This window comes from Passer domesticus, chromosome 3, assembly GCF_036417665.1.
Source record: "Passer domesticus isolate bPasDom1 chromosome 3, bPasDom1.hap1, whole genome shotgun sequence".
In the NCBI taxonomy this organism is placed as follows: domain Eukaryota; kingdom Metazoa; phylum Chordata; class Aves; order Passeriformes; family Passeridae; genus Passer; species Passer domesticus.
In genome coordinates, this window is record NC_087476.1 from 88,207,200 (window position 1) to 88,233,069 (window position 25,870).

At 40.0% G+C, this 25,870-nt stretch overlaps 1 protein-coding gene across 17 annotated transcripts in view; it reads left to right on the top strand.

Moving 5' to 3' along the window:
* ESRRG (estrogen related receptor gamma) overlaps positions 1–25,870 on the top strand; it is a 389,256-nt gene that overhangs the window by 43,308 nt on the left and 320,078 nt on the right. For 4 of the 17 annotated variants that reach the window (XM_064414191.1, XM_064414189.1, XM_064414197.1 and 1 more), the window contains exons 2-4: positions 8,808–8,853; positions 17,030–17,089; positions 17,831–17,874. The exons of 5 other annotated variants lie outside the window; for them this stretch is intronic. The gene's annotated coding sequence lies outside the window, so the exon portion shown is untranslated. Of the gene's footprint in view, positions 1–8,807; positions 8,854–9,099; positions 9,135–17,029; positions 17,090–17,830; positions 17,875–25,870 lie in introns of all 17 variants that reach the window. 8 more of the 17 variants (XM_064414190.1, XM_064414201.1, XM_064414200.1 and 5 more) reach the window with 4 other exon arrangements.

The window sequence follows — 25,870 nt, forward strand, 5'->3', positions numbered from 1 at the left end:
TTGCTCCTGCTGCCTTTTGAGGACCTGCATGCTTTTCCAGAAGGTTGCTCCTTATGCCTACACGTAGGGAAGGCTGTTAGAAGTAGCTCTTTAGGCCGTGTGAGAAAATGCTCCTCCCTGTCAAGGGGCAAAGCTAATGGAGGATTTCAGGGGTAACAACTTCCAGCAGGGAATTTTCTTTCCATTCTATCTTGGGAAACATTCGTTTTTTCCCAAGAGTCTTGGTATGTGCCAAGGGTATTGTTGGACCTTCCTTTTCCAAAAAGGTGATTTTGTTTCTGTGTTAGAAGGATGCTGTTAACAGAAACAGAAGAACTCAAGTATTGGCTTCCTGCTGGTCCCCTTGCTGGCAGGGTCATCCTGTTCCCCAGTGAGCTGTATTCCTTAACACAGCCATACTGTGCCCCCCACCCACCCTCCACATTGATGGTGTGTGGGGTTTTCCCCAGGAACCACCTCCCTGAGTGCCTGGGCTGCACATGGAAGCTTGTTCATACCAGAGACATCTGCTCTTGCAGAACTGGGCAGGGCAAGGTTTGATTTTTTTTTTCTTCTTGCTTTCCTTTGGTTGCCTCAAAATAACCCTAATTAATTTTGTGAAGAGTTTAGTGTGCTCCCATCATGGGATTGCTCTTTGTGCGGATCTCTTGCATGCTATATTTAGGTATGGTTTTTGGAACACCATGTGACCCGAATCAGATAACTTCTGAACTACTAATCATGTCTTTGACACTGACTCCCTCCGTGGCTTTGGGGCATTTTACAGTTGTTTCCCTACATACAGAATGAAAACAGATATACTCATCTGCCTTGTAAGAGCTTCTGCCAGGGTTTACAAGTATTTAAGACATTGGTTTAAAGTAAATCTGATTTTATTGTTTCTACTGTAATCTTAGTCTTATTGTTTCTTAGATGTTAATCTTTCTAAAATGATTTGTTACCATCTTAATTTTCCTTAATGGATGCCCCTATTTCATAATTTTAAATGAAATTGGTTTCTTCTGTGTTGAAGATGAAAATAGGGCAGAAAGAAAAAAGCTAAATGCCCTCATTTCCTGCCCCACACAAATTTTCTTCCTATATTTACTAGTTGATTGATCCATGGAGATGAAAAGCTCAAAACATTGATCTGAACTATTTCCCATTTTGCTAGCTATATCCCTTTTTTAACATGGGAAATTAGTTATCTGCTTGTTTTTTTCCTGATTTTTTGAGTTGTGCAGTCTGACCTGTATCCTGTCCTCTTGCACTGCTCAAGGCCCCTCAAGCCCTGGAGGAAGCTGAGCTCCCTTTGGCTCCACATGCTGCATGGCTGGCGTTTGGAGCCTGTGGTTCATTTCAAGGCATCATCTCTTGTTGTTCATGTCCATAATTGCTGCTTTTTGTGTCTTGGGTACTTCTGCAGGGAGCTGGGGTACTGGATTTCTTCTGGCTTCACCTTTTTTGCCTTAACCCTTTAAGACCTTTTCAGAGGCAAACGGATCAAAAGACCTGCTTGGCCTTTCAGTGATAGGAAAGGAGTTCAGTTTCACCAGGTAGCTGGTCAGATAAAGAAGAGGAGAAATTATGGCAATGCTTCCCATCCTTTAGGAAGTAGTGAACAGAGCGGAAGAGGATTCTTCCTCATTTAAGTCAAATTTATTGTTTAATTATAAATAGTAGCTCCTCCCCCCCTTCTTAATTCCTTCAGAATTAAATCCTTTGCCCCAGTGCTTATTCTTTCTCTCCTACAATGGCAGTAAAAAGCAAAATAATACATAAACTAAAAATTCAGCTTTGAGAAAAAGGCCGATAATGAAATATCTGCCAAAGACTCTGCAATATGTGTCTGTCAGAGAAAAAAAGCAAACATTCTTATATTTGAATCTCTGAAATGTAACTGCACCCGACTAGTTGGAGAAAATTTGTTTGAAGATGTATTACGTTCCACGATCAAATGGAAAAAATGGCACCTGTCATCATATTTAGAAAACAGCTGGGTAACATGGCCAAGTGCCATAGTCTCTTTTCACATGGCCTTTATGCTGAAACCATCCAAGCTCCATTCTCAGCAACTGGAGAAACCCTGTGCCTTTAAATGGTTACAGAAACATCTACTTAGGGGCCAGCTCTTATTGCAGCAAAGCCTGCTTCTGATGCTTCTAATTAGCAGTTAATGGATTATACTTTACTTTTATAACCAACCCAGCAGGCACTCTTCTATAGTATTTTTCAGCTATTTTTGGTAGAGGATATATGCAATTGCGCTGCTCTTCATGCTTTCATTTTGAGCATGCAGAAAATATTAGAAATAAAGCACTATCTGAGATTATTTTACCACTCAAATGCTTAAAGTCCGATTATGCATTTTCTAAATTCCTTATGCATTTCCTAATTTCTTTCATCTAATATATTAGAAAACTGTAATGGGTTAATTGCCCTAACTGATCTAGACTTTGATGCAGAATCTCCTAAATACATACTTATTGTTAATTAAAATATTTATATATCCAGTGAAAAGCCTGGTTTGTTTAGACTTGCAAGACAGCTCCAGTATGTATTCATTTAGGAAAAAACATTTTTCTGGGTGAGTCCAGTACGTGTACATTCAGAAGTTTAGATGTGCTTGTAGAAATGAATAATTTTTATCTTTGCTTGGAATTAAAATAGCAATGAGGTTAGTAGCATGAAAGATTTGCAGTGCTATATGTCTGTGAGTGCCATACACATGTGGGTATATATGTGTATATATTGTATATACACAATATCCATAGTATGTATACCAACTTGGGCATGTGAATATAAATCTATGTTTAATAAAGAAGTAAATTTCATAGGTTTTAGTTGGAAGTTTATACTCCCTCAGGGAATTATTTTGATGTCAGTTGGTAGCAGAAAACCTAGTTTGCTGAGACCTGCTCTGTTCACTGAGGCCACATTTCCAGTAGGACAAGGTCTAACATTGGTTAAACTGGAACAGGAGAGGGAGCTCTCACAGCACTGGCCAGGAAAGGGGAGGATGAGATACCCAAGCCTAGGAAAAGAGGGGTAGAGGCCACCAACTGCAGGTGAGATGCACCATCACTCTGTCCCTAATTACTGTGGTCTCTTCGCCAAAGTGGCTTTTCCATCCCTTACTTAGGTCACAAAAAGAAAAAAAAAAAAAGGAATTGGCTTAAAAAGACAGGGAGTGGCTTAAGAGAGAAGCCACAGGTTAGTTGATGAGAAGCTCAATAAAACCCATCAATGTACTCTTGCATCCCAGAAAACTAACCATATCCTGGGCTGCAGCAGGAGCAGCATAGCAAGCAGGTTGAGAGAGGGGATTCTCCCCCTCTCCTCTGCTCTGGTGAGACTCCACCTGGAGTGCTGTGTCCAGCAATGGAGTCCCCAGCATGGCAGGAATGTAAACCCATTGGAGTGAGTCTGGAGGAAGCCACAAAGATGCTTAGAGGGCTGGAGTACTTCTCCTATGCAGAGAGAAGTTGGGGTTGTTCAGCCTGGAGAAGACCGTGAGGAGATTTTATAGTCTCCAGTACCTAAATGTGACATGTAAGAATGAATGAGAATGACAGGACAAGGAAAAATGGCTTTGAACAGACAGAGGGCAGGTTTAGATGAGAAATTTTTACTGTGAGGATGGTGAGACACTGGAACAGGTTGCCAAGAGAAACTGGATGCTTCTGCCCTGGCAGTTTTCAAGGCTGGGTTGGATGGTGCTTAGAGCAACCTGGTGTAGTGGAAGCTGTCCCTGCTCATCAGAGTGGGTTTGGAACTAGATGACCATTAAGGTCCCTTCCAACCTAACTGATTCCATTATTTTACGGTATTATGACTTGCAGCAAAGGAAGTGCCACCTGCAGGACTCCTGCTTTGAAAGCACTGCACTTCCTGGGTACAACGTACAGCACTAAACTGGTATGGTCATGTTTGTTGAATGCAGTAAATTTCAAAAGGCTCTCCAGAAAAAAATTATTTTTACACTATTATTTTTACAGAGCAAAGGCTAAAAAGAAAAGGAAGGGAAGGAAAAGGAAAGGTTGGATAGTGGTTATTATGTGAAATACCTCCCTGACTGTGATGACACAGGCAACTTACTTTCCATCCTGGTTCTTGAGGAGGATGGGTTTGGGCACTTCCTCTGTCTTGTACCATCCCAATGGAGTAGGAGGTGGAGGCTGGGTGTGCAGGGGATGAAGAGCTGTTGTTTCCCTGCCCCTCGCAGTGACTGTCTGTGTTGTAGGTGGGGAACAGAGGGATATCTGCTGGGTGGGGCCAGTCTCGCCTTGTTCCTGGAGCAGGTCCTTGCTGTTTAATCCACATTCCTTTCCATTTTCCTCAGTACAGTGCAGCAGGAGATTACCCTGTTATTGAATCAAGGCCATAGTTGAGTGTTTCTGGAATTGTTTTATGTTTGCTCACTTGTAATCAGCAGAAGCTATTCTGACATGCTCAGATGTGCTGTTTCCTTTAAGAAATAATGAGATTAATGAATCTTTCTTCCCCTTAAAAGAGCTCCCTCTCCCTTTAGCTTTGCTTTCTCCCTAAACTCCTGCAAAGGTAAAGTCCAAGATAGTCCTGCACTATCTTGTCATAGTACACTGTAAATGGTGTATAAGGGATTCATGTTTTACTCAGCCTCTCTCTGAAGTGTTGGTCAAAGCATGTGGCTCCTTAGAGCAGCATTTCTGACCTCCACGTCAGAGTAGTGAAGACAAGTCTGAGACACCTCAAGTTCAGTGGCAGCTTCCCGTGATCTCCATCAGCCAGAGCTCTGGGATTGCCCTTCTGAGTTTTGTTTTGTGCCAAGCAAGCCAAGCTTTGCAGTAGTTGAGGTTATTGAGGAGAACTTCATCCAGAAGGGTAAGGCTCCCTGAAGCAGAGTTTGGTTTGAGTTCTCAGAAGGTCAGCGTGGGAAGCTCCCCATAAAAGCTGAACTTTGATGTTGTCAGCCAAGACAGATTCAGAAGATTTGGGAACATTTCTTTTCCCTCTTTATAATTATGTGAAACGCGGGAGACCTGTGAATAGGGTATTTTTAGATTGTACTTTCACATATACAGTATCATACTATGACAGCAAATTAAAATTCTTATCAAATTTTTTTTTTTTTTTAAAGAAATGTAACTCATAGTGGAAAGTTTGATAAAGAGCAGTGTGCTGCTTGGCACAGGAATTCTGCTCTTGTTACTAAATGAAACATCACTAGTTGCTCTCATTTAGATGAACACTTTTGGAAGTTCTTTTTTTTAAGGCTAGCGGATTGGACTTCTAATTTTAACTCCTATGGTTTATAATTAGAAACATTTCCAAACTTGTTTACAAACACCTGCACTTGACACTATGTGTCTGCAATTTTAGAAGGACTCGCTTGTCACTTCCAGTGGGGGTTGAGAGGGCATCTGAGTTCTTCATGTTTGTACAGTTAGTTTCAGGACACTGGAACAAAAGTGCATTTTTAAAAATAAGGGTATGAGAGTGTGATGTCTTGTGAGGGGGTTGCGTGCACCTAATTAGCAAACAGGTCTTACTGAGTAGTTGTGGATTATTTCAAAATCAGTAGGATTGATTGTTAGTGGTCATTTGGAGCAAGATCTTAACTGGCACCCAAAGGAGAAATTCTAAGAACTAATTTTAGCAGTTGAGCCTCTCAATTGGAAAAGATGCTTTAAAGGTTTTCTGTTTTTATCTGTACTTAAGACATTATTTTCTTGCCATCTGTCCTTAAGAAGTTATTCAGAAAGAGTTTTAAATGACTTTTGAAAAAATGATTGCATTGTTATTTTATATGAATTTGGAAGTGAGTTGCTGAGTGTACAGACAATGGTGGAGCATGGCTCCCCTTGCTCCTGAGTGGGATGTGTGTGTTAAACAAGTCTGTATGCAACTTGTTTGCAGTGTGGTGAGTATCATGCTATGTTACTCTCTGGTCAAGTGTATAATCACATTAGAAGTTATCAAAATAATTTACCAAAATAAAAAAAAAATCCTTTTGGCACTTTACATCTGACTTTTAGCTGCAGCACATAGGTTCACAGTGTTGCTTATCAATTTCTAGTGTAATGGGAAAGGTTATTGTTGCTAAAAATTGATGCTGTGTGGGAGGGTGTCAGGAAGAACCCTCCAAATATGCTTCAAGGGTACAGCTGAACCAGTAGTAGTCAAAGCAGACTAAAGAAGCAGTGGCATAAGGTGTCCTATTGATTGCCTAATGCTCATGTTGTTCCTAATTAGTATGAAAAGCTCTGGTTAATTAGACCAGCCTGTTTGGTTGTTGTGTCCTCTACCAGGAACCATGGCCTTAGAAAAACTCCAATAGAAGAGGATAAAGAAGCCACAAAGCAGAATATTTTTCACTTTCTGCTGTTTTGGTGTCCATAAAAGCATGGACCTGGATCCATTTGAGGAATCCACGTTGATGTAAAAGGATCATGTCCTCAGAGGCACTTACTCTATCAATTTCACTGAGAGTGGATATAAGTGGAGTTAGGCACCTAAATACCTTTGTGTATGCTTGTTCTTTGAAAGCAAGTCTGCAGTGTGCAGCCTGTATGTTGTGCTTGACCCCTCTTCAGGGCACGCAACATCACTCATTGGGGGGCTCTTCCAAAGCAATTGCTCAAAAGTAAACGAACAGAGAATTATCTAAAGTTTTTGGAGTATGATGCACCGGTCTGAAGAATTAGGTTTTGCCTTTTGTAAACCAGCTATGCCTCATATCTGTGTTTCTGAATTCCTTTAAAAAGTACAGTTTTAACAAGCATTCACTTTCTGTAGCAAACAGGCTTTAAACATTTTTTAACTTTTGAAACAAGTAGGGTAGCTAAAATTATGATGTTACTTAGATACTGCAGAGCATAATTTCTTAGCTGCAATTAATAAATTGTGTTGTAACCATATTGGGCTGTTACCATGTTTGAAAATAACTTGAAACACAGCTTACAAGCTCCAGTGTTGTCAGGGTCCCAGTTCATCAGAGTTAGAATTATGCGACATTTTAGAAATGGCTCATGATTCAAGTATGACCAGAGAATTAGACTTAAGTGGAATTTAATGCTACTTCTTGCTTAGAGAAATCTCTCTTTTTATGATGAATTCTATCTGGAAATAGCACTTTCGTAACTGATGTACTGAGAGAAATGCCAGTGTTTTCAGTTTTCCTCTATTTCAATTTGCTCATGTCTGTTCTATGCCCATTTTCTTGAGTGTTAACATGTTTCCAAAAAGTTAGAGGAGGCTTGAAAGCAAGATCTATGCAAGTGTATAAAGATCCAATGATCCAATAATGCCTTGAAAATGGGCAAAAACCTCTTTGATATCAGAAGTCTTGGCTGACCATGAAGTTAGTGAGAAGTTTCTCAGATGTACCAGATAAGAAAGAAAGACTTCTATGGAATATTTGTAGAGTTATCTAACCTGCATGGGCCTGACCAGTTCTTCAGTGTGAATGTTTGGTGTATGTGTGAAGCGATCTGTTCTCAGGATAATCTGCCTGGTTCCTATAGGGAAACTGCATGGAAACATCTTTCTTTGGGTGTATTTTAAATGATATGGTCTTCCTCAGTACTTAAAGTAAATACAGGAGTCATGAAAAGAAGGAAAATGGGCTTCAGAGTTCTGCTTTGGTTCTTTTCGTAAAAAAATAACTCTTATTTCAGGTAAAATTACTGCTCCTCACAAAGAATCCCATGGTATGATTGAGTATTTTGAGCTGCAGCATGCACAGTATACCAGAATGATATGAGAACTGAATTAATATCCAGGTAACTGGGCATATGAAGGTATATCATATACCATCACATACCACAAGAGAGGACTCTTGAGGAGGCAATGTCTGGTTATGGTTAGAAATATGGTTAGAGCTGTGGATATAAGGGAACAGCTTGTAAATTGCCAGAGGGAGTTAATATAGGTTCCCAGCCCATGAAGTTCCAGTAACTCCATAAGTGGAGTTATGCTTGCATCCCCAGCGCTGGAACACATTGCAAAGCCCTGAGATGCAAATTCTTTGCCTGTGTCTCCAATGGTACAGAGCTGTAAACCAGTCTTTGAAAGTCCATTAATAGGTGTAGAACTTGCATTTTCCATGGAAGTAATGACCTTAAAGAGGGACTGTGAGTATTATGATGGCCTATTGCAAAATCTCTGTAACCTAAATTTTTGCTTTTATTTTTTATTCATGGTACATATGTTTTATGTCAGCAGCTTTTTCGTATTTCTGCGGTAATTCTATGCCATAAAAATATGTGTGTTTTCTTAAAGAAACTGTTATATGCCAGTTGTACCTGAGCTGAAGCGTTACCCAGAGCAAATGTGTATAAAGTGAAGCTGCTCCAGGATAACCTGCCTTGGTTTAGGGGAAAGTTAATGGTAAATTTATTTTTGTGACCTGTCTGCCAAATATTTGTACACTAATTAGGTCCTATTTTGAGGGCAGAGCATGTGAGCTTGTAAGGAACCCCTGGTACAGGATGGGAAGGGCAAGATGATTTTTGTCCCTAGTAAATGCAAACCCCATATTTTTATATGGCATCACCTAAATATGTGCATTATTTCTAAGCAGCATGTGAATCCCAGGGCTCATATGAAGGCATTTCTTAAATTGGCTCACAGGAATAGCTGTAGCCAGCTCAGGTGTTCAAGTGTAGAGCATTGGGGTAGAAACTGAACTGAGTCAAGGCATAATCATGGTTTTAACTTTATATAATGTCTTTTGCAATGTAGTAGAAAAAGACCCTTATGACTAGTGGCAAGACCTGTTGTATAAGTAATCCACCCATGGTGCTGGTTGGTATCTTGCTTTTCACTTGAACCTCTCTGCGATGCAGGTCTTGGAGGAGTGAGTGCCTGGTGCAGTCTCTGCCTGACTCCTTGGTAAGTCATTTAAGTCTATTTTTCTGTACAGTCACTTTCCAAACTGCTCAGCAAAAAATAAAGAAATTTTTCATAGAATGCTTTAAAAGAGAGCTGCTAATCAATTTTTCTTATTATTTTATGCCCTGTGATTTTTACACCACCCCCACCAGCTGGTTAATCATGCAAAAGCTGAACACTTCATTAGCCAGAACATGTTTGCCCATGGGCATTTCTGTAGTAAATTAGTTCTTTCTATTTATACAGGTAAGTCATGGCCAAAAGTCTTTAAGGTGCCAAAGGTAAGGGTTTGAATTAAATCTTTTCCTGAGTTTTCAAAATAACTAGGTTTAACTTTGTGTGCTGTTGATTTGAAATTACCGTTGAAGTAAAGATAGTGTGGGTAAAAGAGCATTGTCAGGCTGTTTAGAGATGCATTGTGCCTTTCTGGATCTCAAATTTGGCCTTTGTAGTACAGGCTGCCTTAAAAAAATAAATTAAAAAAGCCCAAAACAAGCACATACATGCACTCACACACACACACATACACACACACATACACCCACACACATACATGTGTCTGTATATGCATAGTATTTTCATGCAGAGACTGCTTCTTTGAGTGGCATGTGGCATATTGACCTGTGTTTTTCCTTTATTACTCTGTGCTTTTTACACTATTAATTGAAAATGTGTGGTTTGCAGATGCTTTTTTGCCTCAAATCAAATGGTGCCCTCTGAAAGCCTAGTTTAGCTTGACAATGAATTTAGCTTCCAGGCTTTGGCCATTGCAGTATTGTTTGAATGCCACCATTTCCTGCAATCAATGTAATTTTATATCTACTTGGAATAGAAAGTCAAGATGATTATTGCCTTAATTTAACTCAGTGTTGTATTCATTAAGGAGCTGATCCCGAATTCCTTTCAGATCAAAGTCTGTCTTGATTTCAGTGGAACCTTTCAGCACACAAGGTGTGCAGTAGCCTTCTGAAATGTTGTCATTGTGACTAGTGAATAAAAACTAAATGTGTTGCTAAATTTAGGTTGTTGCTCATGTCAGCTTCCTTTTCTAAATGACGGTAAGTGCATTCCATAAATAGTATGCCTCTTATGTTGTCATATCTCTTTGGCTTGCTTTGCAGTATTTTACAGGATATTTGCAAATGAATTTTGTATTCAGTAGGCAGGGGATGAAAATAACACTACTCATTGGAACTCCATTAACCCGCAGCTAATGAGGAACCATTTCGAGGGCTGGATGAGTGTAATTCAGATTAGCCTGCGTGCCAGGCTGCTCTGCTCCCGCTCAGGCCCTGCCCGTGCCACGCTCCCTGTGCTGTGCTCCGGACGGATGGAGCATGTAGCGGCACAGCTCTTACACTGCCTTTGGCCAGTTTAGTTTTCTGTATTTCGGTTCCCCTTTTGGAAGGTAGGAGAGGAGAGGGAGCGCATGTGTGTGTGTCTGTGTCTGTGTGTGTGTGTGTACCCACAGATAGGTGACAGTGATCTTGACCTCCATGGTCAGGTGTTTTGTGATGTAATGAAATACTCCTCAAACACTCCACTCGTGCTCGCTGGTTGATAGCATTGTTTCTTGTAGAAAAGGGTACTGCATGGTGACAGTAAAGGTGGTCCAGACTGGCCCTTAATTAATTTTATTTTCGAAATCTATATTAGTGACTGTCGTGAGGGCACCTGGGCACTTCACATCAATAAAAGAATCAATTTAAAAAATGTGTAGACCAGAACTCTATGTTCGCTAACAAAAGTCCTGTTCCCCATTGCGACTAAAGGTCAGTCCAAGGCTGGCCAAGCGGGCAGGACTCGCATTCCTGCACCTTGGCACCTGCCAGGCGCGGCTCTGGCGGAACACCACCGAGAACAGCTTCCAGATGCCCGCGGCCCCTGCGGAGACTGGCTCGCTGATGACCGGTCACTTGTTAACCCCAATATGTCTGAAGTTGGTTTCGGGACTGTGGGAAAACGTGGAAAGACCAATCCCAGTTGAAAATGTGACTTTGCCAGTTGCTGGCATTCCACTGAAGTGCAGGGAACTGGGACTTGGTGGAGCTGTGCTGCTGGAATAGAGGGAGGAAAAATTAGACCTTCTGGAGAACAGGCTAGAGATCTCTTAACTGAAGAAACTTTATTGACGACAAATGTTACATTGTGCAAGCTTAGCAGATTCTCTAGGAATATAATGCTTCCCAGTGCTTTCTTAACTTGTGTTAATATTTTATGATACCTGTGCATTAAGGGCCAATTGCTACAATGTTTAAGTGAGTTTGGGCTGCTGAATTGCTTTTGTGGACTTAAAAAAAAATGCTAATGGACATTACAAATTAGCTAAATTCCCAATCTCACTTAATGCTCTGATGATTTAAAATCAGATTTTTTCTGTTTTTCACTTATTAAATGAGCATATGTAATTAAATTAAATGTTGATGCAAAGCTGCATTTTACTTATTTGTATTTGGACATTTGAGACAATAATCCCACTTCAATACATATCTAATTGTGCAAGCAGCACTGAAACTAGGAGTTCTTGGACACTGGTGTAATTTTTTGAGTGTGAAATGATAATATATTTTCATGTCTTGAAATCCAATTGAACTCGAGCTGAGCTTAAAAACCCAAGATCTGATTCGGGAGAATTCAGTCCCATCTGGCTGGTGGGTAGCAGGTGTGCAGTGTGTGTTTGAGGGAGGGAGGTGATTGCAGGGAGTGAAACATTTCTCTTTTCCTGTAAAGCTTTAATTCCAGTTTAATGCTGTGGTCTGAAGCTCTTTGCACTTTAAGTTCTTGTGTAATTACCTACATCTATTGTTGGTCTCCATTTCTAGACAACATAATGGTGATGGTGAATGGCAGAAGCAAGTAAATGTCCAGCATTATAAAGAAATATAGTTTCTAATTCTCAAAGTTTGGATTTATTTTCTTTTACATCCAAGTCCCTTGTATGAGAGAATGTGTTTTTACAAATTAATACAGACGTGATCTTGAAGACCAAATGAGAAAGGTTTTATTGCAGTGTTCAGGATCAAGGTCTTTTGAGTAGTTTTATGTGTTCCCACAGCAGTATAGAGAATGTTTTTGTTGTGTATATTTTTATAAAGAAAAACCCCCCATCTTATGTAATTTCTGTTTTCATCCCATAATAGACAGGTTCTAAATTCTTTCATTACTGCAGTTGTAATGAAGGAGGGTTTTTTTAATCTTTAAAAGTATTTTAGCAATATATTGAATACTTTTTATCTCTTAACCTTAAGAAACTTCTCCCAGCCTTTCTCATTTTCTTCTTTCTCTTTCCCTTTCTTCATGTTTTGATAAGATACTGCCAGTCAACCCCCGCCTCTGCCTGAGAGCTTTTTGCTTGGGAGGTTCAAGAATCTGCTCTTCCTTGACTTTTGTCACTCAAGTCAGCTACCTTTCACACTCCTATCAACTCTTCCTCTTCCAACTTCTAAATATTTCCTCTTCTTTTTATTTGTCTTCACTGCTGTATAACATTGTGTTGAAGAGTCTTCCAGCACATGTTTTTTTTATGGGAGTTGGCATGCAAATCATTTCTTACTTAGCAAAATAAGTAAGCAAACATACTTCTTTTACAGCTTTTGAGTTCACATTACTACAGTAGATGACACTTTTGCTGCTGTATTTCACAGGTTTTTTTCATAGTGAAGTGACTTAATTTCTAACGTAGAGTGGAGATGGTGCTGTGTTGCCAAGGGAAGTCCATCTGGTTTGACAGATGAAATGATAAACATTTCTCTGGACATCCCTGTAAAGTTCTCCCTTTTGTTTTGTTTGCTTTATGAAGTTAAATGGAAGAGGTCACCCCCTTTGACAGAACAAATTCTTTTTTCTAGCAATTGGGCTTTGCAAGAAAACATTTTTTTTTAAGCAAGTCATCCATACCACACCGTAGGCTGTTTGAGTGTAACAGTATGTTACAGTCTGCAAAGTTAATGCAGTTAATATTCAACTGAACTTTTGGGGGGTTGCTAATCCCTTAGGCGGGCTTAGCAGAAAGGGCAAACATATTTATAGCACTTTGAATCAGACTGCAGTGAACAAGTAAGAGTATGTGTTATACCATGTAAATGTTACGCAATTTCAGGAAAGCTCAGTGCACGATCATCTTTTAATTTTATTTAAGTTGATGAAATATCTTGTCTGTAAGCAGTAGAGTTGTTGGTTCAGTGGACAACAGGTCTGTTAAAATGAAACTCAGTGAAAAGTCTTGAGATTGTTGTTCTGGTGATAAGTTATGAAGGTTCTGAACAGATTTATGGGCTGTCTAATTAGGAGCTAACTGTATTCTTTAGGCTCTGTCATTTGTATTATTCCCTAATAGGATTTAATTGGACTTTGTCACATATCTGGCTATTACTGAATGTGTGTGGGGCTGTCAGTAGCCTCTTCCATGTAGATCTCGGTCTCTTACTATCTTTGTAGAAGTAAAAAGATCATTCCTGAGGGATCTTTGCTCCAGAAGTGTGACATTGGAAGTGTGACTCTGGACAGAGTTTTCTTTGGTTAGAGCCGTGGGCACCCCAGGCAAAAAGAACAAGAGTCAAGTCATAAGTTGCAGGCAGTTCATGTAAAAGCTGAAGTGCTCAGGCTGGGAATGTCCAGCAGTGAGGGTCACATCTCTGTGAGACAGAAAATCTCCACATTTATGCCATAGACAAAATTTGCACTGTGTGCAAAGTTACATAGAAAAGCACAAAAAGGGCCCTGTAATGCTGCCATCCCATCAGGAGCCAGAGAAGAAGGAATTATGATCTTGGATTTTACACACAATTTGATTGTGTAGAGTTTTTTAGGCAAATAAAAGAGATCTGTTGTTTGGCAGTCAACAAAAAATAATTTGTACTTTAAAAAATTACTTTATTTTGAAAGAGATGAGTGCAGTTGCTAACAGCTGCAATCTGTATGATAAATTCTGTCAGTTTCTGGTGCCCTATCAATGCAGAATACAGGTCTGATGAAGTGCCCATTCTATTCTAATTAAGATTTTTAATATGTTTTACCTTTTGGCTATTTTTTCTATTTTTTTCTAGATATTAATTATTGGAAAGAGTGGCTACAACATGGAACCTGACTTTAAAGCGGGTTCAGGTGCCTGAATTTATAGATGCACTCAAGTTACTTATTGATTTGCCACCTTACCTGTACCCATTCCTTTCCTTTTTCTTTTGCTCTTTGTGAAGCATACTGACCATTCATAGTACTTCAGGAAAAAGTCCAGCAAAATAATTAGTATGTCAGAATTGTTGGAAAAAATGTAAATATGTTGCTAAAGATTTTAAAATCTATTTGTTATGTTTTTGGTTAAAAATAGCATGACTGTGTACTAGAGCAAGTTAGAATTTTGTATTTGAGTTATTTATATCTGAAGTACCTGAAAATATCTAGTTTATTATGCACAAAAGTTGAAATTTCAGAATATATTAAAACAGTAGCTCAAAGGTCAAAAGCCTCTCCCAAGGAAGGAAGGAAATCAGAAGGGAATTTGGGCTAATCAGGTTAGTTCTGTAATGGTTGCACAGGGGTGACGTGGCTGACACCATTTGTGGCTTCCTTTGGTTGCCCATCCTGAATGTCACTAGCTCATCATTGGATCAGCTTCCATGCAAATCCTAGCAGGATTCACCCTTAAGCCTTGACCTCTATAACATGATCTCGTAGCATTTTTATCATTGTACTGAGCAGTAAGTGCAGGGGTCCATTGCAAAGGCCTGACTTCACAGAGTGTCCTGGTGGTGGAGATCTGCTGAATGTGAGCTGCACATCCTGCAGCCATCTAGGAGCTTAGAAATGGATTAAACAATCTGCAGTTTTATTGTGAAAACAGAGTTAACAGTCTGGTGATGTTAACTGTGTTAAAAGGTAGAGGTGTGTGTGTGTTAGTGTGCTGAACTCTATACATTTATGAGCTCTTTTTATAGTACATTCCCAGCAGCATTCCCAGGAGCAGTCCAGGTCCAATCAGGGCTGGTATGCCATTGTGAGAGGTGTTGTTCTAATTCATGTGTAAATGTGGAGTGGTTGCTGCCCTGAGGATATCACAGTGAAATTTCAAACAGGATGAAGACTAGGAGGAGGTGTGGAGGAAAAGGAGGGCAGCTGCAGCAAGTTGCACTTGTCTGGTCAGGGTTGTGGTACATACAGCCTGATACCAAGTGATGGCATTTCATTTATTTATAAGCCTGCTGCCTCCAAAACAATTAGCCTATTTGTGTTTTGTTTGTGTCTTAGTTATTTAAGATGAAATGTAGAGAGTACAAAATTAATTGTTCCCAAGATCCTCCTGCTCTGTCTCTAGCAATGACCAACCCGAGGCACCTCAAGTACAGTTGTAAGAGCTTCACAATGGGCAGACTTGGGATAATCTTCTCTCTACACGTTCTCATCCTAATCTTTCATTATTAGGGATTAATTTGAGCTTTGAAGCATGAGGTTTAAAAAAATATTCTATTTGTTGTTCCCCCTCCTCCACTGTCAACCTTGTTTAAAATACGAAATATCCTCCCAAGCCTGTCATCTGAGCTATTTTCAGAGTAATCCTACCTGCTTCTTGGTGTGTTGGCCAAACGTGCAGCTTGAGAGCTGCCGTGGTGGTTTTGCTTGCTCTGGTGCCAGAAGGCACTGGTAGATCCTTTTCCCCGGGGAGGTGGGTGAAGGCAGAAGCATGTTGAGCAGTTATGGCCTGGATGTTCCCATGTCACCATATGTCAAAGCTGTGATGCTGCAGCTGGATCTCTTTCCTTTCTTTTAATATTTTAGTGGCTAATTTGCAGTAAAGCAGAATAGGAAATAACCATAAATAAATCTGGGAACCTTTGTATTAATTTCTTTTGCTAGCTGTGTACATGTGAGCAGCTTGCCATTTGCATATGTGAATCTTGTCATAACAATTTTGGGAAGTGATTTGTTAATAATCAAGTTCTCAGAACAGCTCTAAATCAGTAATTGATGTAGGTCTGGATAAAGCAAGCCTTCCGCCTGCCTGTTTTGTGGAGCATTTTTGGCAAGTTTCAAGCTAGTGTGAAAACTAGCCATCAGAATAAAATTTAGGACAGCTGGGATGCTTTGCAGTGAAGACTTTTGGCTCCACAGTTCAAATAATCACAATAGCAGCTCAATTTAGCCTTTGGCTGGGTAGGTTTGGCAGGGCACAATGAAAAATAATTATTTCATGGCCTGCTTATTTGTCCCTTAACAAATAAACTCTCTGACCTATGCAGGCTTATGTAAATATGCTGCCGTATGTGGGGTTGTAGAACGCTGTCATGTCCCCATTTGGAAATATGCTTTATTTGCCTCATGCTGCAAACTTTTTTTAGAGTTCTGTTTTGGAAGCAAAGAAAGGGATAGGATATATCAGATACTGAAGCCCAGACAGCCAAGCACAGAGTCGAAAAGCCATCTAACAGTCTTTTTTCTCTGAAAACACATCCATTAGTATGCAGTGTTTTCACTGCTGTAATAATAAGAGCAATCATGATACGAGCAAGTCCGTCTCTTCGCAGCCTTCCCACGCGGGATGGAGAATGACAGCTCCTAAAGCATTTGGATATTTGCCTGAATGTGTGCTGCTTAGCTAACAGCAGTTCAACTTGCTCTCCATCTTATGGCTTCCTGGATATCCTTCTCAATTTTTTCAGTGACAGCTTAAAATGTGAGATGTGGAGGGAGGAGATAAAAGCTTAGCAAAAGGCTTTTTTGTTTGTGTATTTAAGGGGAAGTGTTATTACACTTGATGATGGAGGGATGTGCCACACTATCTTCTGTTCCCACTGTTTTAGTATTTGCACTTTCTGTTGTAGTGGCAGCACTGATCCATAACAGTGTCTTTCTGCTTCCCCCTTGGAGAAGGGAAAATACACAGAAGAACACATATCAATGGTTTTGTCTTCTGGCACCACCATTTTGCTTGTGCAGCAGTAAAATAAAGCCCTTTTTCCAAAGAGCTGAAAGATCTCTCTAGAATGTCTGCCGTTGCACACTCGTGCACAAACACATGCACACTTGGGCAGGCTTTTGCCGGGGTGGCTACAATCTGTTTTTAATAGTGGCACTCCTTTTCAAAATGTCATTTAAAAAAACATCAGCAGTCATGTCATGCATCGGGATGAATTTCTAAATGTAAATGAGATTCTCTCAGTAATTTATTTACATTTGTTTTCAGCACAACAAATGAGACATCACGTAGCTTCATAATTTCCCATGACCGAGTCACCAGCATGAGGTGTGTAATTTACTCTGATTTAAGATGCTTATCTAGAGGTTCTTGCTACAATACCTGGTGGGCTTTTTTATACTACTTTTTGCTGCCTTTTAACCTATCTACTTCGCCTCCTTCTCTGTATTTTCAGTTAAAAAGAAGTATAAATGTGTCTGCTTCTTGAGGCCTTTTTTCAGTAGAGCTGAGAGGGATGGCTTTGTTGCTTTTGTTTAGTATTTGTTTTATATTTTCCCTGCCATTCCCTTCTCATTTGGTAAAATCATTGAGGGTTTCCAGAATGTATCTCCATTTACATTATGATGATGTGGAAAATGGAAAGCAATGCTGATTGTGGACATTTCTGGTGGCAAAACGTTTGTCCAGAAATGAAACAGTGCAGTGGGAAGCATCCTGCAGTCGTTTGTTCTCCCCTCTTCTCAGCTGAAATACTAAATCTTAGACCTGTTCTTGGCTCTAATACTGACTTTAAGTTTTTGATTGGCATGTAGCTGAAATGATACTTTGCTTGTGATGGGATGTGAATGCCAGTTTTCAAATTATGTGGACACAGTCATGTACTACAAAACTCATTTATTTTAAGCCTGTAGTTGGACCATTTAGATGTCTAACTACTTGCTTAAGTATTTCAGGTAGGTAGATGATTAAAGGTGCAATGTACCATGCATACAATTTTGTACCTCTTATCTTGGAGACCTGCTTATGGCTTGAGTAAAAATCAGGGCAATGGCTTTTGCTATTTTACAGGTTATCAGCACAGGAGAACTGAGATACTTTGGTGAAAGTTACTGGTAAGTCCAAAAGTGGTGCAAAAGGCTGTATTTTTGGGTGTTACAGTGCAAAAATATTGTACATCTTCATGAAGATCTGCAGGATTAACGCTGTGTGGGTGATCTTTTCCTCGCAGGGAAGAAGCATGACATTTCTTTGTGTCAATTCCCAATGCAAAAATCTGTGTCTTCCTTTAAAATGAATAAGCATATTCCAAAAAATAATAGATTTGGACTGGTTCTTAATGTGCATTGTACATACTAGGTCCCAGTTGATTTAATTTTGGCCTGCTGGCCATTTCCTTAACATTGCATGGGTCTAGCACCAAATTATGCTGATGGCCTGTCTATCACCAAATTATTTACAGAACTGCAGTTAAATTATAGAAATCTTCCAGACAAGCAGTGCTCTGGGCAAATTATTTCATCAAAGTTATTTTCCATGGTATACTTAAGCAAAAGCTTACGGGAGCAACATTAATCTTTTTTTGGTATGTGATTATGCAGACGTGGTAACAGCCCCTTTTAAGAAATAGCTTCCTACCTGGGAAAACAGAAGGAAACCATGATATGAAAATTAGTTCTCTCTGTGCTATCCTTGGTTTGAAGCAAACGTTTTATGTCAGGGAACCACAGGACTGGGGCCAGCAGTAGGATAGCCATTTCCGCACTCTGTCAGCTCCTTCCAGGTCTTGGGGAATTTTCTTTCTGTAGACTTTTAACTGCACACTACTCTGAATTTGTAAAGTCAGCTGCTGCAGAAGCAGGTCAGCTGGCTTTACTAGTTCTCCATCACATCCAGGCCCAGTGGTCCTTGCCCACTTTTCCAGAGAAGAACGTTTGTGTATCTGAAGGCAGTATAGGCATTTTCTGCATTACCCCCATCTAGCAAGATCTGAGCTGCTGTATGATTATGAAACATAGAAAGAGAATATAAGTCCTAAAAGCAGCCCTAACTCCCTATTGTAATTGGCATCCTTTCAGGCTCTGTTCCAGAGTTTAGAAATATAGTCAGGGTAGAACATCTATATTTGGGTTTATATGTAATGGTCATACCTACTGGTTCACTTGGAAAAATGTTGGCATGGATCACTATTTAAGGACCTTGGGTGCAGCACTTATGTTTAGCTCAGTGTTTTTTATCACTGCATTTTTTTTTTAGTATTCCATGTTACCATGTTTGCACTGTGAGACAAGAATGCCTTCCCAGCCTCTGCGTGGTTCTGCGATTTTTGTTGAACGAATATAGAAATTCAGTTTTTTAAACTGACTCCCGTGAATAAATTTCTCTGGGAAAACGGGTGCTAAAAATCTGTGGTTTTCAGACCTTTCTCTGCCCATGTACTTAGGGTAAGACTGAGCCATGTGTACATGGCAGGCTGGAATGGAACCTCTGTGCTCAGGGCCCGGATGTGGAAAACCTTACGTGTGTGAGGGTGGCAGACTCAGGAACTTTAGCATGAGAACTAAAGGTTTTTGCAAGTTGAACATCTGATTTAACTTGATTTCTCTCTAGTGTTGGGTTGTGTTTGCTGTTATGTGGGGCCACGCCTGGGGAACCCCCCTTGTTAACTCACCCAGGGGGACTCAGAGGCAGCTGGGAGGTGACACTCTAATAACTGGGGTTTCATAGTGTTGTTTGAGGATTTTTTGGTTTATTGTTTTTTTGATTGGCAGGATGTGAATATATGTGAAAGCTGGATCTCCTTTGCTTGTGATCGTCAGCAGATGCAAGTCTGATTAAGAGTCCCCTTAATTTAGAAATGCTTGTAAAGACAGGAAGATACTTAAAGCTGGCTTTGTCAACAAAATGGAGGAGCTGTGCTCTTGGAGCGCATTAACAGCAGTGCCAAGATGGCCACCACTGCACAAGTACTGGGAATTAAGTTTCTACAAAACCCTAGAAGCTCCAAATTGTATATCTCACCAGTTCTTTACTCCCCCAGTTATAATCCATATCTCACTTATTGCTAGAGTCAACAGTCTAATGGTAACAAAAAATACAACCTTTCATCATCTATTGATTTTCAGTCTTTAAAAACTGACAATAAGCTATTTTTTGTCCAATTTCTCAATAAATAGGAGCATATATTGGTTTTTCAGTTTTATTGTATTAGATTAGAATATATTTTACTGCATATAGTGGGTAATGTAGCATCAGGAGAGATGTTTACATTCAGCAAGTAACTTTTGAAACTGCATAGCTCAACTGAGATATGTAAACAAATTTGTAATACTAGTTTAATTTAGATTACAATGCAAAATACTCAGCCTGGAGCTCATTTTTCTATTTATTCCATTATGATCCTCAAACTAATGGAAGAGAATTGCCATAAAAAATAATTACAATAAAGGTGAACATCTACTTTCTTCTCATAAAAAATAATTACAGTAAAGGTGAACATCTACTGAGAAAGAGGGAGGAATTTTGAGGTATAGTAAGCAAACCATTGGGGTTTATTTCCTAGAAATCCACCACTGACAGTGTTGTATAGGTTGGGCAAGTAATAAATTCTGTCTGTGTGATACTGTGTCAAACGACACAGCACAAACATCATCTTTCTCAGTGACCTCAGTTACCTTCTCTCCTCTTGAAAAAGGAGACAAATTATGATGTGATTTAGCTGTGGCAGAACTTGGGATGTAGATTCCGAGTTGCCTCCCCACTGCCACCTGCCTTCACAGCACAAGATCACCTGGTAGGTTTTTTTTCCTTTCCAGAACCTCTCGGGAGACACTGAAGATCAACAGTTGCCTCTTGCTTACTCTTGTGCTGATAAAAGGCAATTTGATGGTATTTTTATCTCTGCTATAAAACCAGTTTAACATTTTTTTCTTTCTTTTTTTTTAATTAAGAAGCAGTTAATTTCTCTTCTGGTGACATTCAGTCCTACAGCCAAAGCCAGTAAGCTCTTAGATTTTTCCATTCTAGCACCAAAAGCAGTGAGGTGGAGGTGCCTCTGCTGAGGTGAGGATGTATGAGACAGCCTCTGCTTTAAACCACCTGTGCCACCAGCACTGGCCTTTGCTGACCCAAGGGGTTCTCTGGCTTCAAGGCTACTAAAGTGAACAGGCAGGCTTCCTAGCAGGCTTCTCAGGTGAAAACATTCGCTTAGATGATGAAACCTTTTCCTGAACACTCTGAACAGAGAGACAGTTCTGGCTTATGTTTCATAACCCTTTCACAGTAAGCAAAGAAGGAACCATTTGGTCAAAACACTTCCTTTTGGGTGTCTTGGATGTGATTCTCTGAGGCACAGGCCCTTTCTCATAAGCTGCTGTGGATCTTACTGTCATCTCTCTCTTACAGGATCTGATGTAGAAGGAGTTAATAGATATCCAGTGACCATAGCCACTTATATTTCTCTTTATATACAGAAGTGAAGTGGGGCATGTAAAATTGGAAGGCAGAACCAAACCTGAAATTCTCTAACTTTATGACTAGTGTGTGTGTTATTTTCCCATGATCTTTAATTACATTCTGCTCTGGAGGGGGGAGAGGGGGAATGCTAATCTGGTGCACCAACTGGGGGAAAAACAAACTGTTTTACAGCAGGAGTCTAGATGACAGCACACAGAAAATGCAAAATCTGACATTCATATGAAAGTGGGCTAAGCAAGACCGTAGAAGAGAGGCAAAATGACTGCAGCAAGAGGAATGCAAGTGGTTTAAGGAAACTATGGTTTCTCTATTTATTGAAATAGCACAGCCGACCTTTAAGGTGGTACTGATATGATGTAGATTTTGTAGAGCAGCACCAAGAGAGATGGCTGTCATAAAGGGAATGTGCGATTGGATTCAGGTTCCTGAGAAGCTGGGTTTAGAAGAGTATTGACCTTCCCTCTTTGAACGTATAATATAGTGAGGCATGTCTCATTGCACTGAATGGAAAGATGCTATTTTCAGGACTGCTGTTGCTGTGCTTGCTAATGAATTTCCAAGGGGTGTTTGAGCCTTGGATATTGACTGTAGAGATGCTTGCAGTCAGTTGGAAGAGATGTGACTGAACATGAAGCTTACTTCTGTGTGCATACAATTCTGCTCTCTGCGATTTTCCCTCAAGTTCTATATTCAATATCATTCTGCAATCATAAATAATTTGTTGAAGTCCAGCTGTGACTTAAGGCCTCTCTACAGACAGCATCCAGGATGCAAAGTAACGTGATACCCTTTTTCTTCTTTAACTGGCTAAAATAGCCTTTAAAAAACTATTTCCACTTCCAGTTCAAACATTGAAACCAACAAACTGGTTGAGTGCAGCATAAATGGTCTCTACCCTGTTTCTTGGTCCTGATGTCTTCTTCATCCCCTTGGGATGGGAGCTGGGTTGTGTTGCATGCTGGTGTGCTCTCCTGCACCGGGGGGCTGAGTTTCTGTGCAGAGGTAGATGTCTTTTCTAAACAGCTTGACTTAGCAGTACTATACACTTACTGTTTATTTGAGTAAGGGATGAGCAGGCTGTTTAAAAACAACATTCCCAAGGTTGTTCTAGTGTCATGTTTGAAAGGCAATGGACAGTCTGGCTTAAAGATATCCTTTGTAAATAAAGGTTTAGGAACAGGTCTTACCTTGAGTCTTTCCCCTCATGTTCATTAGCCTACTATTCAAGTGTCAGTGGATTTTTTTGGCTTGGTGGATAGCATGTTCATTATTCTCTGGGAGGAGAACCTGAGGAACCTATGATGTGTGTCAGTTTAACACCTTTGAGGGGCAGGTGAGGAATTCTCTCCTGCTCCCCAGCACTGGTAACCTATGAATAATCATGGAGGCAATGGGGCAGTATGTCTCATACCTCTCAGGATCAGCTGTGATGGGCATAGATCCCTGGGGTGAGATCAAGGATGAAGTGAACTCTTCTGTGCTTGGATGTGTTGATTATGAGGAGATCATCACTCAACACCCATGTTGTTATCACATTCTGGGCAGTTTACCTCTACCCCCAGGAACAGTTGTAGCAGTTAGCTTTAATCTGCATTCCAATTTTAAATGTAACTTCTGTGTGAACCCCTAGAAAAAAAAAAGTTAAATTGTGCTTTGAAATAGAAAATAAGTGAAAGGTGGAACGAGAGGGTGTAGAATAATCAAGATGCTTTTTTTTTCTCTTTGGTAGATGCTAGGAAGGAACAGGAACATAATGTGACTCCTCTCCTCTTGCTCTTTTTTTTTTTTCAACCAGCCTGTTACATATACAGTGGTCCCAACACCTTCAACCATTTTCTACCAGCTCTGTCACTCAGAAGCCAGACTTCACTTCTTTACCTTTTAGCAGTGCTGTGGCTCAGGGCATTCCCTTGGGACATCATCTGCACTTGCTACTTCTTATCACTCTCAGCTGGAGAAAGCACACTGCACTTGCCATCCAAGCCCATTGGCACACTTAAGCTGTATAAAGGCCACTTGTCATAATTTACATTTTTCATTAGCCTTCTAAAGGAGTTCCTCAAAAGGTGCAGTGACTTTTCTAGCTTTTGAACTCCTTTGGAAGACTAATAATTTTTGACTACTAGTCTACGAGTGGCCTATAATTGTTATGCAAAACATTGCCCGAACATAACATAACTAATTGCACAATTAAGATTGCTTTCTCCTCATCGTCCCATTCATCATACTCCTCATTCACACCTACAGTCAGCATCTGGCATTAACAAAGGCTCTATTTGTAACATTAATATATTCCTTTTGCAGTTTAAATGCCTTTTGTATATCTCTGATACTTTAAGGGTCCTGCTAGCTTGTTCAGTAAGCCCGAAGACAGTGACTAGAAAGCCTTGTAGGGTACATCCCTTTTTCAGATGTTTAATAGGAATGTAATGCAGTGGTACTCCAGGATACAAACAGCAACTCTCAGAGCTCAGAAAAGGAACCTGATACAAGTCAGCAAAAGCCCCTCCCTTTCCATAACAACATTGAGGTAAGTGATACAGTGTTTTGCTATTTTTAAAAAATCTGAGGGAAATAATGCAGAATAGCTTTTCTTCACAGTGGACATTTCAAGGTCATCAGTCCTGTTAGTCTGACGTGAGGTGCATAATCAGTTCCTTCTGATAGTCCACACCAGAACTGAGCAAACCAAACCAACTTGGAAAGTGCAGGAGGTAGTAGGGGAAAGTCCACTAATATCTGTGAATCAAAATGCAAGAAATGTCCTGGTACCTTTACCAGCCAGACCTACATGGAAGGTTGTGCTTGAGGGGGTTGAGGGTGTTTTTGCCATTCACATAAGGACAGGGTGGGACCATCTTTGATTGGAAGCCTAGGAAGTCTGAAGCACCATAATTTTTCTTAGGAAAAGGAAATGATGTAAGTTTCTACTTCTGGAATCTCTCCCCACTACTCTATAAATTTAAAGAAATAAAACACAAACAGAAAATTGATTTTTGAATGATGGTGAATTATTGTTATTAGAGGAACTGCAGTTTTGTGTCAAGGGGAAAATAGCTCAGTGTACTATATGCTACAGTGTGCTATATGCTACTTTCTGAAGCATTACTTAATGTACCAGTCATTGCTGGGAACATGGAGTCCTTTTAATGCTAGTCAGGTAATATGTCATTCTCTCTGTAGAAACTCTGCAGCAGAGACATGAGTTATATACTGATGTAGTTATCAAAAGATCATGTGGTAGCACTAATGTGAGTCACTACAGTGGAGTTTGCCCCGTTTGAAATTTTTACATAATTAAAGTGAGTCATTGTCCAAATTCTGCCAAAGTGCAGATGTCTTTAATTTAACATATGCTGTTCAGCTTGCATATGCCTTCCATAGGTGAACATCTTTTCTTTTGTGCACTACCCTGGGTTAGCTCTGGTATGAGAGACATTCCCCTTTGCCATTCAATGTGCAGTGCTCCCACTAAAATCCATAGCAGCTTCAGAAAAAATATCTGGAACACTCAGACTTCAAATAGTCCTCTTCACTTTGTTTTATGTTCTGCTGGTAATTCTTTAAATACACATAGGTAGATCAAAACAAGTGTGGTTTTGTTTCTGTTATAATGAAGGAGATGGCCCAGATTTCCTGGTGAAATATGTTCAGTTGCCTTCTGTGCCTTGTGTCTCTGGAGCAAGGCAAAAACCAGGGTGAGGATCAAAAAGGTAAGGAAGGTTTCTTTAAGAGAAAGCAAGCTGGACATGCTTTCATAGATATTGGACTTTTAAAATTATACACTTCAAGATGGTGGATGACTTAGTACTCAGGGGGAATTAAACCAGGTTGTTTTAGCAGAGAATAAGACTACCCTCCATGCAGCTGGCTGAATCACCAATGTTTCTGAGGATTTCACAAATAATTTGGTTTCTGTGCTGTGAAGATGACTTGTCTGAGTCATTTGGCTGAAAGGGGAGTACCTTTTCTTTCTTTTCTCCTTTCCCTCTTCTCTTTCTCTCTTTCTGTCTTATTTTTTTCTCCCCCTCACACTCTTTCTGAGCTGCAAATCTAGTTGTTCTCCATCTAATGCTGAAATACAACAAAAATGTCATGAACCATCACATCCAGATGAAGCTTGTAGTTTTGCTGGGCAGAGAAGGAAAGAACAGGCTTATTTAGAAATGTTGGGAGATTTTCTGATTAATTAATGAGAGATAGAGAAGATGACTAAGGCTGGTCTGCTAATTTCTGAGTCACTGGGTAAATGCTATTTTTTCTTATTTGCCAGTCCTTCAGTATGGACATTAAATAATGTTTACTACTGTAAATTCTTTCCCAGGAAGGGAAGGAGATTGTGATGCAGGAGAAACTTGTATATTTGATTTAAAGAATCAGCTCTTCTGCAAATGGACTGCAGCCTTATGCAAGAGGGCATCATGCATACTGGTCCATCTGGAGAGTGGCCAGCCGAAGGGCCATAGGTTTCAAGCACCTTCTGGGAGTCCTGAAAGCTACCTTAGTAATTTATTGATGATGGAGATGAAAAACAAAATCTTCCTGTAGTGTACCTCCCCATACTGTCAGTTAATACTGTCAGCAAAGAAAGAAAAGTTCCCACACCTTCATCTTCACTTGCTGCAGAGAAGGGGT